Source organism: Tamandua tetradactyla, chromosome 17 (genome assembly GCF_023851605.1).
Source record: "Tamandua tetradactyla isolate mTamTet1 chromosome 17, mTamTet1.pri, whole genome shotgun sequence".
Lineage (NCBI taxonomy): Eukaryota > Metazoa > Chordata > Mammalia > Pilosa > Myrmecophagidae > Tamandua > Tamandua tetradactyla.
Window position 1 is genome coordinate 26,554,294 of NC_135343.1, and position 14,542 is coordinate 26,568,835.

Sequence of the window (14,542 nt, forward strand, 5' to 3'; positions counted from 1 at the left end):
GCCACAGTGAACGTAGGTGGGCACCTACTATATTGTGGCTCTAAAAAATAAGAGGGCGTTGCACCGGTGGCTCAGTGGCAGAATTCTCACCTGCTGTGCTGGGAATCCGGGTTCGACTCCCAGAGGCTGCCCATGCCAAAAAAAAAGAAATTATGAGAAACTTAGTCCTTAAATCTTTGGAAACTCCCAGGTGTGTATGATCAAGTAGAAACCTTAATGTTCTTTCAAAAGCTTAAGTATAAATTTAAGCACTGAGTCGTTTTAAAAAGAGGTATTCTGGTTTGGAATAGGTGATAGGGAAGCTATAAAAGACATTCTTGGGGCAGCAGGGGAAATTTGAGTGTGAATTGCATATTAGATGATTGTTTTAGAGTTGTCATGAATTTTCCTAGATGTGAGAACGGTATTGTGGTTATCCAGAAGAATATCCTTATGCCCAGGAGAGGCATGCTGTATTTTGGGGTCGACTGTTGTGATGTCTGCAACTTACCTTCATGTGGCTCAGCTAAAACCAAAGAAAAAACAACTAAATTTATGGACACAGAGAGAGAAATAGTGAGGGAGAGAGAGAGTGCAAAAGAGACAGAGAGAGAGAGATGTAGCAAATATAGCAAACGTTAATTAGGTGGAATATATATGAGCATTTAGTCATACTATTTTTCCATGTTTCTAAGTATGTATGAAAACTTCTGCAATAAAAAGTGGGAGGTTAAAGGTGTGTCATGCACTCCTGTTGGCACTGGTTCCGTCTGGCAGAAGGCAGATGAGAAGGAATAGCGAGGAGAATGGGAAGAATGCAGACTGGGACCCGTTGTGACTCTGGACAAAAAGCTTAGAGTCTCTCTGAGCCTAAATTTTCTTCATCTGTATTTTATAGATAATACCAATATACAGCGTTGATACAAATATTAAATTAATAATGTATGTTACAGGGATAATGTTTGAACATGTTAACTGGATATATCTTATATTCCTTACATTTTAAGTTCCTTATGCTCATAAATCATGTTCCCCAGCAGCCATTCTGTCATTAAATCCCAGATAAGGGGGGAAGGAGGATGCCTTTCAGGGGGAGAAAGGGATGATGCAGAGCCTTCCCACTCAAGGGTGGTCCACAGATCAGCAGTGTCAGCCTAGGAGCTTGTTAGAAAAGCAGAGTCTTGGACCTCAACCCAGACCTCCTGAACGTCCTGAATCAGAAACTTCACTTTAATAAGATCCTCAGATGACTTACTACACATTAAAGCTGAACGAGCAGGGTTTAGAGGAGATTAAGGTAGGAAAATGATGTGGGAAGCCTCCTTCTTCCTTGTAACCCTGGAGGACTATGGTCCTGACCTCCCTTCTCCAGGATGAGTTCCAGAGAGGGGCTGAGAGGAAGGACTGAGAGAAAGCTGATAGCACAGGGACTTGTGCCTGTTTCGTGTGGGAGGGGTCCTTCTTGTGCTGGACTCCCACACACGAGAGCCAAAGCTAGGATAAAGCAGCAGCATTCTGTAAGATGGACACAGAGCCTGAGTTGGCATTTCTAGGCTGCCTTTTTCTCTCACACAGTGAGGAAGGACATGGAAGCCCGACCACAACTCAGAGTCTGGCTGGGAAGATGATGCAGGGAGGGAGAAGCAAAGGGGATAAAAGCATCCTCCCAAGGCTGGCAATGAATGGAAGTCATAGACAGAACTCCGGAGCTCCACAGGATGGGGCAGAATCTGTGGGGGAGTCTGATCAGCCACAGACTTTGGCATCAAGACCGGCAGGATTCATCCAGGCAAAAGGCCTTGTGGGGAAGGGGAGCCTACCTGTGCCAGGTTCCCTTTCCCCACAGCCAGGGATTCCTTAACTCTGGCAGCTTGGGTATGAAGGGAAGAAGTAAGATAAACCAGTAGCAACAGAGAAATTCAGGTTTTAGGTTTTTATTTTTTAATGAGAGGTACACTTGTGTCTCATAAAGTGAAGTATAGAAATCAGTGGGAGGGAAAGAGAGCTGGTTCAGGAGAGTGGAAATTACAATGAATGGAGTGAATTCCCAAGGAACTGGGGCGAGAGGAGTCCTAGAGTCCCAGTGGATAAATTAATTTACGTTTTGGAAGGTTTATAGTTACTAATTGTTGATAGCCACATTTTTTAAGTTCTATGAACAGTGGACCTCACTGAGGTAATGAAAATAAAATAATTTTTTAAATGAGAAAGGGATTAAGAGAAAACAATAAGCTTCTGGTTGGCCAAAATGGCAGTGTAAGATGCCCTTATGTAAGATTTCTCCCACAGAATCTTTGAACAATTAGCAAAAATGGAGAAATCCATCTTCTGCAAAACTCCAGAAAACAAAGGGTTGCAGTGACTGGGAAAATACCAAATCAAGAAAATGCAACTTTAGAAATGTTAGGAGAAGCTTTTGGTACCCCAACCCCATCCCAAGTGCGATGTGGGGCCAACCTGTGCTTCCATGTGGGTCACTGGCCCTGTTCCAGAGGAATCAGTAACCCCTACGTATCTGCTGAGGTGCCTATATGTCAGTGCCAGTTTTTTTGGTAGCAACCTTAAAGCTTGAAGCAAGAAACTCATCTGGGGTTCTCCTTCCAGAATTACCTGGCAGGCAGAAGCAACTTACAGATAGTTAAGGCAGTGTATAAAACAATTAAGTAAAAATAGCTGCTTTAAGTCATATAATATAGCACCCAGGAAGGGGAGAAAGTCTTTTACATAGGGAATAGAAGAGACATTCAAATTCCTGTAAATGGGGAAATTCCTAAGGCTGTGAGCAAACAAAAACCCAGGACAAAACACAGGCCCTGAAAAGATGGAGAGGACTGTGCACTCCATATTTGAATTCAGCTGATCTTAAGAGAAAGGACAATATCAGCCAAAACAGAGCCAATTTGCAAAGTCTGTGAATGGTATAAATATATATATATATATATATATATATATATATATATATATATATATATGTCATTGGTTTCTTTGTTTTAGTTAACTCCTGGTTAACAGGAAATCTCTGTCAAATCATTAGCTGGATACAAAGTTAAGGGACACACATCTCAGGGAATAAATTCAAGAGTTAGCATTTAAAAATGTGAAAATGTACAATGTGCTACAAAAGATTACGAGACAAAGAAACAGGGCTATCCAAAGGAACAAAATAAAACCAGAAACTATAAATGAAGAAGATCAGACTTTGGACATACCAGACAAAGATTTTTTAAAAAATGATCCTCAGTAAGTTCAAGAAGATAAAGGAAAACACAGAGAAAGAACTAAAGGGCATCACAGAAAAAAGAATGAACAATATGGGGATTTCAGTAAAGACACAGAAATGTGAAAAAAAGAAACAGAAATTCTAGAGTTGAAGACCACAATAACTGAAATAAAAATTCCCTAGAGATGTTTAGAGCTGGCAGAAGAGAGAATCAGTGATCTCAAAGACAAGACAATAGATATGATTCAGGGTGACTTGCAGAAATATAAAGAAATTTTAAAAAGCAAAAAAAAAAAAAAAAAAAAGACTAGCAAACCTATGGAACATCATCAAATGAATCAATATGTGCATTATGGGAGTGCCAGAAGGAGAAGAAAAAAAAGGGACGCAAGGAATTTCCAAAGAAATAATGACAGAAAATTTCCCAAACATAGCAAAGGCATGAATATACAATTCAAGAACACAAAAAAATCTTAAATTAGATAAACTTGAAGACAAATACACCCAGACATATAGTATTCAAACTGCTGAATGCTAAGAACAAGGAGAGAGTTCTAAAAGCTGGAAAAGAAAAGCAACATATTATGTAAAAGAGAGTTCAAAGATTGCATGTAAATTTCTTATCAGAGACCATGGTGGCAAGAAGTCAGTGGGATGAAATATTTGAAGTGCTGAAAGAAAACAATTGCTAACCAAGAATTTTATATCTGGCTAAGGACTTTTTAGTTCTTACAGGTTCTAAAATATAAATGTATACAGAGTAATGATAGGCTCTCGCCTCCCTCACCTCTGTCTTTACAAGAGTGCCCATATGTTCTCTGCCTTATGTGTCCAATAAATATTCTGCCTGCTCACTCTAAAAAAAAAATACAAGTAATATTAAATCTATGGTTTTGGACATACAATGCATAAATATATACTTTTTAACAAATGCTTCAGAAAGATGGGGGGGGAAACAGGGCATAAGACCTGTGTATATGTATGCTATTAAGGTCAAGTTGTTATCAATTCAAATGTGATTGTTATAGATTTAGGATGCTAAAATTAAGCCCCATATATATATGAAAAATATATACAGAAAGAAGTGAGAAGGGACTCAAAATAGATTAAATAAATATAAAAGGCATTAATGGAAGAATTGAGGGTAAAGCAAGACATAATACCTACAAAGACATGTAGAAAAATGGCACAAGAAAGTCCTGTATTATCAGTAGTTACTTTAAAATAATTGGATTAAACTTTCCAGTTAAGAGGCAGACATTGGCAGAATGGATAAAAAAAATCATGACCCAACTATGTGCTGTTTATAAGACTCACCTTAAATTCAAAGGCACAAGTAGGTTGAAAATGAAAGGATGGAAAAATTTATACCATACGAACAATAACCAAAGGAGAGCTGGGGTAGCTACATGAATAGCATGGAAAATAGACTTTATGTCAGAACTGTTAGGAGGATCAAAGAAGATTACTATAAATGCTAAGGGGTCAATTCAATAAGAAGACTTATCAATTATAATTATATATGCACCTAATGTCAGAGCCCAAAAATAAATGAAGCAGATATTGACAGATATGAAGGGGGAACTAGATGATTCTATAATAATAGTAGGAGACTGTTATTGAAAGTGCATCATTTTCAATAATGGATAGAACATCTAGAAAGAAGATCAATGGGAAATAGAAGACTTGAATAATACTGTGAACCAACTAGACCTAACAGATACATAGAATATTTCACCCAACTATAGCAAAATACTCATTCTTCTCTAGTGCTCATGGATGATTCTCCAGGATAGACCATATGTTAAGTTGCAAAACAAGTCTCAATAAATACAGAAATATTGAAATCATACTGTGTATCTTCTCTGACATAATAGAATGACGCTAGAAATCAGCAACAGAGGATGAACTGGAAAATTCACAAATATATGGAAATTAAACAACTCCCTTTTAAAAACCAATGGATCAAAGAAGAATTTATAAGGGGCATTAGGAAATATCTTGAGGCAAGTGAAAATGAAAACACAGGATACTAAAACTTATGATTCAGCAAAGGCAGTGCTGAAAGGGAACTGTATAGCTTTCAATGCTTACATTATAAGAGAATAAATTTAAAATCAGGATGCTAACAGCACAAGTGGAGATGTAGAAAAAGTAGAACAAACTAAACCTAAAGCAAGCAGAAGGAAACAAATACAAAGATTAGGGCTGAGATAAATGAAATAGGGCATAAAAAACAAAAGTGAGAATCAACAAAACCAAGAATTGCTCTTTGAAAAGATTAATAAAATTGAAAAACCTTTAGCTAGATTGAAAAAGAGAAAAAGAAAGAGGGTGCAAATAGCTAAAATCAAAAATGAAAGTGGGGATATTACTACTAACTTCATAGAAATAAGAAGGATAATAAGAGGATACCATGAGCAATTAGATGCCAGGAATTAGATAACCTAGATAAAATGGGCAAATTCCTAGAAACACAAACTACCTACACTGATTCAAAAAGAATTAGAATGGCAGGCCATGGTAGCTCAGCCGGCAGAGTTCTCTCCTGCCCTTGCTGGAGACTCGGGTTTGATTCCTGGTGCCTGCCCGTGCAAAAAAAAGAAAAAAAATAGAAGATCACAATAGACAAATAACAAGTAAAGAGATTGAATCAGTCATTGAACACCTCCCAACAGAGAAAAGCCCAAGACCAGATGGCTTCGCAAGGAAATTTTACCAAACATTCCAAGAATCATGAACACCAATCCTGCTCAGACTCTTCCAAAACATTCACTGGGAGGGAACACTCTAATTCTTTCTACGAGGCCGTCACCTTAAAACCAAAACCATATAAAGATACCACAAGAAAAAAAAGTATACAGATCACTATCTATTATGAATATAGATGCAGAAATGCTCAGTGAAATATGAGCAGACCATATCCAATAGCACATTAAAGGAATTATAAACCATGATCAAGTGAGGTTTGTCCCAACTATGCAAGGGTGAATTAACATAAGACAATCATTTAATATAGTACACCACATTAATGGAATGAACGGGGAAGAAAACCCACATGACGTTCTCAATTGATGCAAAAAAGACATTGGACAAAATCCATCACCCTTCTTGATAAAAATCCTTAGAAAACTACAAAAAAAAGAACTTCCTCAGTAACATAAAAGGGCATATATGAAAAACCCACTGCTAACATCATACTCAATTGTGAAAAACTTAAAACTTTCTCTAAGAGTAGAAAGAAGACAAGGATGCCCATTGTTATCACTATTATTTAACATTGTACTGGAAGTTCTAGTCACAGCAATTAAGCAAGAAAAAGAAACAAAAAGCATCCAAGTTGGAAAGGAAGAATTAAAACATTCCTGTTTTGTAAATGACATAATCCTTTTTTTTTAGTTTCCTAGGCTGCTAAAAGCAAAATACCATGAAATGATTCAGCTTGAACAATGAGAATTTATTCACTTACATCTTTGAGGTCAGAAAAATACCCCAATTCAAGCATCATTAAGGCAAGGGTTTCTTCCTGGAGACTGGCTGTCACGATAGTTGGCATCTCTGCCACATGGCAAGACACAAGATGGCATATGTTGGTCTCCCCCTTCTCTTCTGGGTTTCACTGACCTCAGCTCCTTGCTTCTGTAGCACTCTCTCTCTCTCTCTCTCTCTCTCCAACCCATTTTTAAAGGGCTTCGGTAACAGGATTAACACCCATCCTGAATGAGGTGGGTCACATCTCAACTGAGGTAGCCTTCTCATAATGTCCTCCTTACACCCACAGAAATGGATTAAATTTGAGAGCATGTTTTTCTGGAATACATACAGCTTCAAACCACCAAAATCCTGTGTTAGAAAATGCTGAAAAATCCACAACTAAGTCATTAGCGCTAATAAATGAATTCAACAAAGTTTTGGAGCATAAGATCAACATGCAAAAATCAGTAGCACCTCTGCACACTAATAATGAACAATCCGAAGAGGAAATTAAAAATTCCATTTACAATAGCAACTGAAAGAATCAAATACCTGGGAATATTTTTTTTAACTTTTTTGTGGTGAAATATATATACAGAAAAGTGATAAATTTCAAAGTACAGTTCAACGTAGTTACAGAGAATATTTCAAAGTATAGTATGGGTTATAGTTTCACAATTTCAGGGATTTCCTTCTGGGTATTCTAATATATTAGAAACTAAAAAGATGTATCTATATAATGATTCAGTAGTCATAATCATTTATTAAATCCTAACTTCTCTGTTACAACTCCTCCCTCTCATTTAATCATTCTCTGAGTTTTCAGGGATATTTGGGCAATGACCATTCTAACTTCTTCATGTTGAAAAGAGATTTCAGTGTGTTGGGGTAGGAGGGTGCAACTGGTTGATTTTCTGGGAGAGACTGTTATCTCTAAATTTCAGGGTTTTGTGGCATAGGAACAATCTGGAGGCTTAAGTTTCTGAAAAATAAACTTAATAAGTTAAACTTTTGTAGAGTCTTAGAGCCCCAGGTTTTTGGGAATACTGTTGGCTGGGTCTTGGCATATTGTGGTAATTTGTAATATCTGGCTGAGGCTTGCATAGCAGTAACCTCTCAACTCTATTGGAAATCTCTTAGCCACTGAAACTTTATTTTATTACATTTCTTTTCCCCCTTTTGTTCAGGCAGGCATTCTATTCCCATGATGCCAGGGTCAGGCTCATGCCTGGGAGTCATGTTCTATGTTGTCAGGGAGACTTACACCCCTGAAAATCATGTCCCAAGTAGGGGGTGGAGAGAAAGGAGTTTATCTGCAGAGTTCGTCTTAGAGAGAGAGAGGCCACATCTGAGCAATCAAAGAGGTTCTCTGAAAATGACTCTTAGGCATGTTTATAAGTAGGGTTAGCTTACCATTACAGAAATAAGTTTCATAAGGGCTAGCCTTAAGATCAAGGGCATGGCTTATTAAATTGGGAGTCCCCAGTGCTTGAGAGAATATCAGGAATTTCCCAGGTTGGGAAGTTTAATAGTTCCATATTTTTTCTTTAGTACCTCAAGAGACCTTGCAAATACTTTTTTGTTATCTGCCAAAAATAGACTTGTATCATGGTATTATATTTAGCTATACAGAATCATTAGATCTCATTCCCTATTCTAGGCTCCATGTATTTAGGTTGTTTAAATAAACTGGCCAGACAGGTTAAGTTAGATAGTGTGCTAAAGAAAATTTAAGTTTTGGACCAAATAAGCATCTCTGCCTCTGGTCTCACATAAAAGTTTAAGTTTTAAAATAGAAACAATAAAACAGTTTCTTCCCGTGGGACCCACAGAGGAAACAACCATACTCTGGGAGTATTTGGGTTACATCCACCATTGCCTGCTTGTGATTGGTCTGTCTGAGAGTGAAAAACCACAGGAAAAGAACCAACAGTCAAACTATTGACAATACCTCACTTAGAATTAGTGACCTTCAAAGACATAGCTCTAGACTTCACACAGAAAGAATGGGCCCTGATGGATACATTCCAGAGAAACCTTTTCACAGATGTGATGTTGGAAAGTGTCAATCATTTCATGTCCGTGGGGTATCAGCTCTGTGAATCAGATGTGATTCCCAGTTGGAGCAAGGAGAGGAACTGTGGAAAGAAGTGTTAGGATTTTCCAAAGGCCAGAGTGTAAGCAGGGAATGTGACCTTAGAAAACAAGAAATGATATCCATACAACATATCTGCAGGAATGACACATCTACCATTTTGTCAATGTAAAGATCTCACACTCAAGTGGATACCATTGAATGTAATAATTTGGAAGAAGAATTCATTCGCTACTCCACATTGACTCAATATGTGTCAACTCAAGTTGGAAAGAAATCCTGTATCAGCAGAAAATTTGAAAAAGTCCTCAGTGACCAGACGTCCTTCAATCAATGTGAGCAAATTAACACTAGAAGTAAATCACACAACAGCCATATATATGAGGAAGCCATCACAAAAACTTCTGATCTTAGGCAACACGAGAAAACACACACTGTAAGAAAAAAGTGCGGGTGTCAAATATGTGAGAAATCCTTCAGTAAATCATCCAACCTCAAACACCATGAAAGAACTCACACTGGAGAGAAGCCTTATGATTGTCATCTGTGTGGGAAAGCCTTCAGTCAGATACCTACCCTTAGACGACATGAGAAAATTCACACTGGAGAGAAATCATACAAATGTCATTTATGTGGGAAACCCTTCAGTCTATCTTCCAGACTCCTAACATGAAGGATTCACACTGGAGAGAAACCTTATTGACATCTGTGTGGGAAAGCTTTCAGTCAAATATTTACCCTTACACAACATGAGAAAATTCACACTGTAGAGAAATAGTACGAATGTCATTTATGTGGGAAAGCATTCAGAAAAAATTTTAACTTTAGAAGACATGAAATATCTCACATTAGAGACCAACAATAGGGTTTTATATATGAGGTAAAGCCTTCAGTCAAAATTCTTCCTTTAGATAACATGAGAAAACTCACACTGGAGAGAAACCATATGAATATCATTTATGTAGAAAGTATTCAGAAAAAGTTTTAACTTTAAAAGACATGAGATATCTCACATTAGAGACACACACATATGGGTGTCAAATATGTGGGAGAGCCATCAGTCAGTCTTCCAAATTTGTATAAGATGAGAAAATTCACAGAGGAGAGAAACTGTATAAATGCCATTTATGTGAAAAAACTTTCCATCACAATTATACCCTTGGATATTATGAGAAAACCCATACAAGAGGGAAACCATACAAATGTTGTATATGTGTGAAAGGCTTTGATAAATGTTTTAACTTTGGACAACATGAGTGATTGCACACTGCAGAGAAACCATATGAATGCCATTTTTGTGGGAAACCCTTCAGTAGATCTTCTGCTCTTAAAAGCCATGAGAAAATTCACACCGTGGAGAAACCATATGAATGCTATCAATGTGAGAAAGCCTTCAGTCAATATTATACCCTTAGACAACATGAGAGAACTCATCTATGAATGTAATGAATATAGAAGAGCCAAAGCTCTAATATTCAAATAAATGAGAGAACCTACACAGGGGTCTAATTCCATGTCAATGTAATCAATGTGATAATGCCTTTATTTGTCATTTATCCTTAAAAACTATGAGCAAACGACACTTGGAGGAATTCTACATCTGTAATGACCTGGAGGTCATGTCCGCTGAACCTCAGCCTAGATAGTAAACTGTAGTAAACTTTCTTCTACCAGAAAACTGTAGAGTAGTAATAACTCCTAAAACTGAAAATAAGACAGAAAAATACTTAACAGGAGGAAGAGACATTAGAGGTACAACAAATAATTAATGTAGGAGAAGATATCTGGAGAAAATATTTAATGAAATGAACATGAAAAATTCTTTATTAAATCTCAGTTTAATGAATAAAGGAAATATTTAGTGATTTCAAATTCCTTCATCAGCATGAAGGCTCTCACACTGAAAAAATGCCAATGCAAAGTCAATTAAAAATACTCAGTTAGTGTTCACATCAGAATCACAATATGGGAAATAGACTTCTAACAACAATTCTTTACCCCACAATCCAATCATGAATTCAGAATATGGCATAATGTAGGATTGGGAAGAGACATGGCAATGTTGAATGTAGAGTTTTATAACAACTAGTAGGAAAGAATATTAAACTTGTTCCCAAATAGATTAGTAGTACATGTGAATGCATGTGGAGTAAAAGTTGCTGCTGAAATTTCTATTACGTGATCCAGTTCTTATATTTTATTCAACACTATATGAAATTATAATTACTGGGGTGGATCAGAAAGTAACATTGAATGAAACTAAAAGATATGTAATACAAAATGATGTGCTATATTATAATATATGGTTAAAGTGTATATGTATAGAAGTGATTAATGGAACATATAAATAAATAGATTGCATGAAAAAAAAACAGTATCATCTTTTACCCTGTATTCTGATTTAACTTAATTCTGAGAATAAATTTAACCTTAGTTCTGAGAATAAATTTAACTTGAACTTGGAAAATTATTATCAAAAAGGCCTAAATAAATAGAAGGATATTCTATGTTCATGACTTGGAATACTGAATATTGTTAAAGTGTCAGTTCCTTCCAATGTGATTTACAGATCAGTTGCACTCCCAATCAAAATTCTAAGAGCCTTGTTTGCAGAAATAGAAAAGCCAATCATCAAATTTGTACAGAAAGGTAAGTGGCCTGGAATAGCCAAAACCATATTGAAGATGAAGAATGAAGTTGACCTCCTGACTTTAAAATTACTCAAAGCCAAGTAATCAAAACAGCATGGTATTGGCACAAGTACAGACATATGGACCAATGGAATTGAATTGAGAGTTCAGCAATAAACCCTCATATCTATTGCCATTTGAGTTTTGACAAGGGTGCCAGGTCCACTCATTGGGGAAATTGTTCTGAAAAAACTGGACATAGAAGAATGAAGGAAGGGTGTCTGGGTGGTTCAGTGGTAGAATGCTTGCCTTTCAGGTGGGAGACCAGGATTCAATTTCTGGACCATGCACCTGAAAAAAAAAAAAAGTAAAAGGGAGAATGAAGGAGGATCCTTATCTCACACCATATACAAAAATGAATTTAAAATTATCAAAGACTTAAATGTAAGAACCAAAAGTATAAAACTCCTAGAAGGAAGATGACAGCTTAGCAATGTGCGCGTTTTAGTTCATCCTCTAGAACAACTACTAAATAACCAGAAACAGTACAGAACAGCTCCCAGAGCCACGATAGTGACCGGACACACAGCGTACCCCAGTCTGGACCAGCTGGACCGGCTGCGAGTCTCCCGAACTGTGAGTTCCCCAAGCCGCAGTGGCCGGCGCTCCTCCCCCACAGGCAGCTTCCCGGAGGGGAAGGGAAGGGGACTCTAACAGTAGCAGGGACTGAGTCCAACCAAACACCAATTGTGGCATTAATAAACAAATTCTGACTACTAAAAATAGGCCCCCAGCTCAGGCGAAACTGGTCAAGGCGGAGGTCGCTTATTGGGCTAACCGAAAAAGAGAAAATGGGACGAAACAGAGGTTGTTGTGGCTGTTTCTACGGAGGCTTGGCTGCCTCTGGATCCAGCGGTGGGACTACTTGGGCTGCAGCTGCCCCAGGCATATGCAGAAACAGACTGCTTTCAGGGCTATCTCCCACCTGTGCCTTCCCCAGGGGAGGGGAGAAGCCCAACTTAGGTGGAATCCCTCTCTCAAGGAATTCAGACCCCAGGGCTTGGCAATTTGAAGCCATTAAAACAAGCCTACAACCTCTCCTCTGTCTCCACCATGCCCCCAGCAGGGAGACCCTTCCAAAGTTAAAGGAGCCACAACATCTTTTGCTGGTGAGACCCGCAGACAGACAAGCGCCACATACTGGGCAGGATAAGAAAAACAGAGCCCAGAGACTTCACAGGAAAGTCTTTCAACCTGCTGGGTCTCACCCTCAGGGAAAACTGATGCAAGTGACTCCTTCCCCCTGATAGGAGGCCAGTTTAGTCCGGGAAAACCCGGCTGGAGTCTGTAATACCTATGTAGACCCTCCTAAGGGTGGGGAGGGAAAAGGCACCTTACAAGCAGGACAAGAAACAAGAAAACAAGAACAGAAAAATTACCCTCTGTTAAACAAAACTTAAGATAGAGGCCCAGAAAAAGCTGAACTGGAGGTCAAAGAACAGATAGACAACGAACTCATCTGGCAAGAAAACCCTAGGTAAGACAAGTGAAAGCAATCTCCAGAATAAACTAATTAAGGTAATTAAATGTCTAGACACCAGCAAAAAATAACAAATCACACCAGGAAAATTGAAGATATGGCCCAATCAAAGGAACAAACCAATAGTTCAAATGAGATACAGGAGCTAAAACAACTAATTCAGAATATATGAACAGAAATGGAAAACCTCATCAAAAACCAAATCGATGAACTGAGGGAGGACATGAAGAAGGCAAGGAATGAACAAAAAGAAGAAATGGAAAGTCTGAAAAAAGAAATCACAGAACTTATGGGAATGAAAGATACAGTAGAAGAGATGAACAAAACAATGGAAACCTACAATGGTAGATTTCAAGAAACAGAGGTTAGGATTAGTGAACTGGAGGATGGAACATCTGAAATCCAAAAAGAAACAGAAACTATAGGGGAAAGGATGGAAAAGTATGAGCAGGGACTTAGGGAATTGAATGATAATATGAAGCATACAAATATATGTGTTGTGGGTGTCCCGGAAGGAGAAAAGAAGGGAAAAGGAGGAGAAAAACTAATTGTTCTAGTTTGCTAGCTGCCGGAATGCAACACACCCGAGACAGATTGGCTTTTAATAAAAGGGGATTTATTTTGTTAGTTCTTCAGAGGAAAGGCAGCTAACTTTCCACTGAGGCTCTTTCTTACGTGGAAGGCACAGGATGGTCTCTGCTGGTCTTCTCTTCAGGCCCCTGGGTCCCCACAACTTTGCCCGGGGTGACTTCTTTTTCCATCTCCAAAGGCCCGGGATGAGCTGCAAGTGCTGAGATGAGGAATGCTGAGCTGCTTAGGCTGTGCTATGTGGCGTTCTCTCATTTAAACACCAGTCAATTAAGTCAAACGTCACTCATTGCAGCAGACACGCCTCCTAGCTGACTGCAGATGTAATTAGCAACAGATGAGGTTCACGTACCATTTGGTTTATGTCTGCAGCAACAAAACTAGATATGCTCACCTGGCCAAGTTGACAACTGAATCTAACTAACACACTAATTGAAGAAATTATCACTGAAAATTTCCCAACTGTTATGAAAGACCTAAAATTACAGATGCAAGAAGTGCAGCACACCCCAAAGAGAATAGATCTAAATAGGCGATCTCCAAAACACTTACTAGTTAGAATGTCAGAGGTCAAAGAGAAAGAGAGGATCTTGAAAGCAGCAAGAGAAAAGCAATCCATCATATACAAGGGAAACCCAATAAGACTATGTGTAGATTTCTCATCAGAAACCATGGAGGCGAGAAGACAGTGGGATGATATATTTAAATTACTAAAAGAGAAAAACTGCCAACCTAGAATTCTATACCCAGCAAAATTGTCCTTCAAAAATGAGGGAGAAATTAAAACATTCTCAGACAAAAAGTCACTGAGGAATTTATGACCAAGAGATCAGCTCTGCAAGAAATACTAAAGGGAGCACTAGAGACAGATATGAAAAGACAGAAGAGAGAGGTGGGGAGAACAGTGTAGAAAGAAGGAAAATTAGATATGACATATAAAATACAAAAGGCAAAATGGTAGAGGAAAGTACTACCCATGAAGTAATAACACTAAATGTTAATGGATTGAACTCCCC

General features: G+C 38.1%; 1 protein-coding gene and 1 pseudogene across 1 annotated transcript in view; both read left to right on the plus strand.

Annotated features, from left to right (window-relative positions):
• Positions 1-14,542, plus strand: part of ACYP2 (acylphosphatase 2) — a 350,111-nt gene that overhangs the window by 288,119 nt on the left and 47,450 nt on the right. The window lies entirely within an intron of this gene.
• Positions 1,502-11,774, plus strand: LOC143661661 (uncharacterized; annotated as a pseudogene).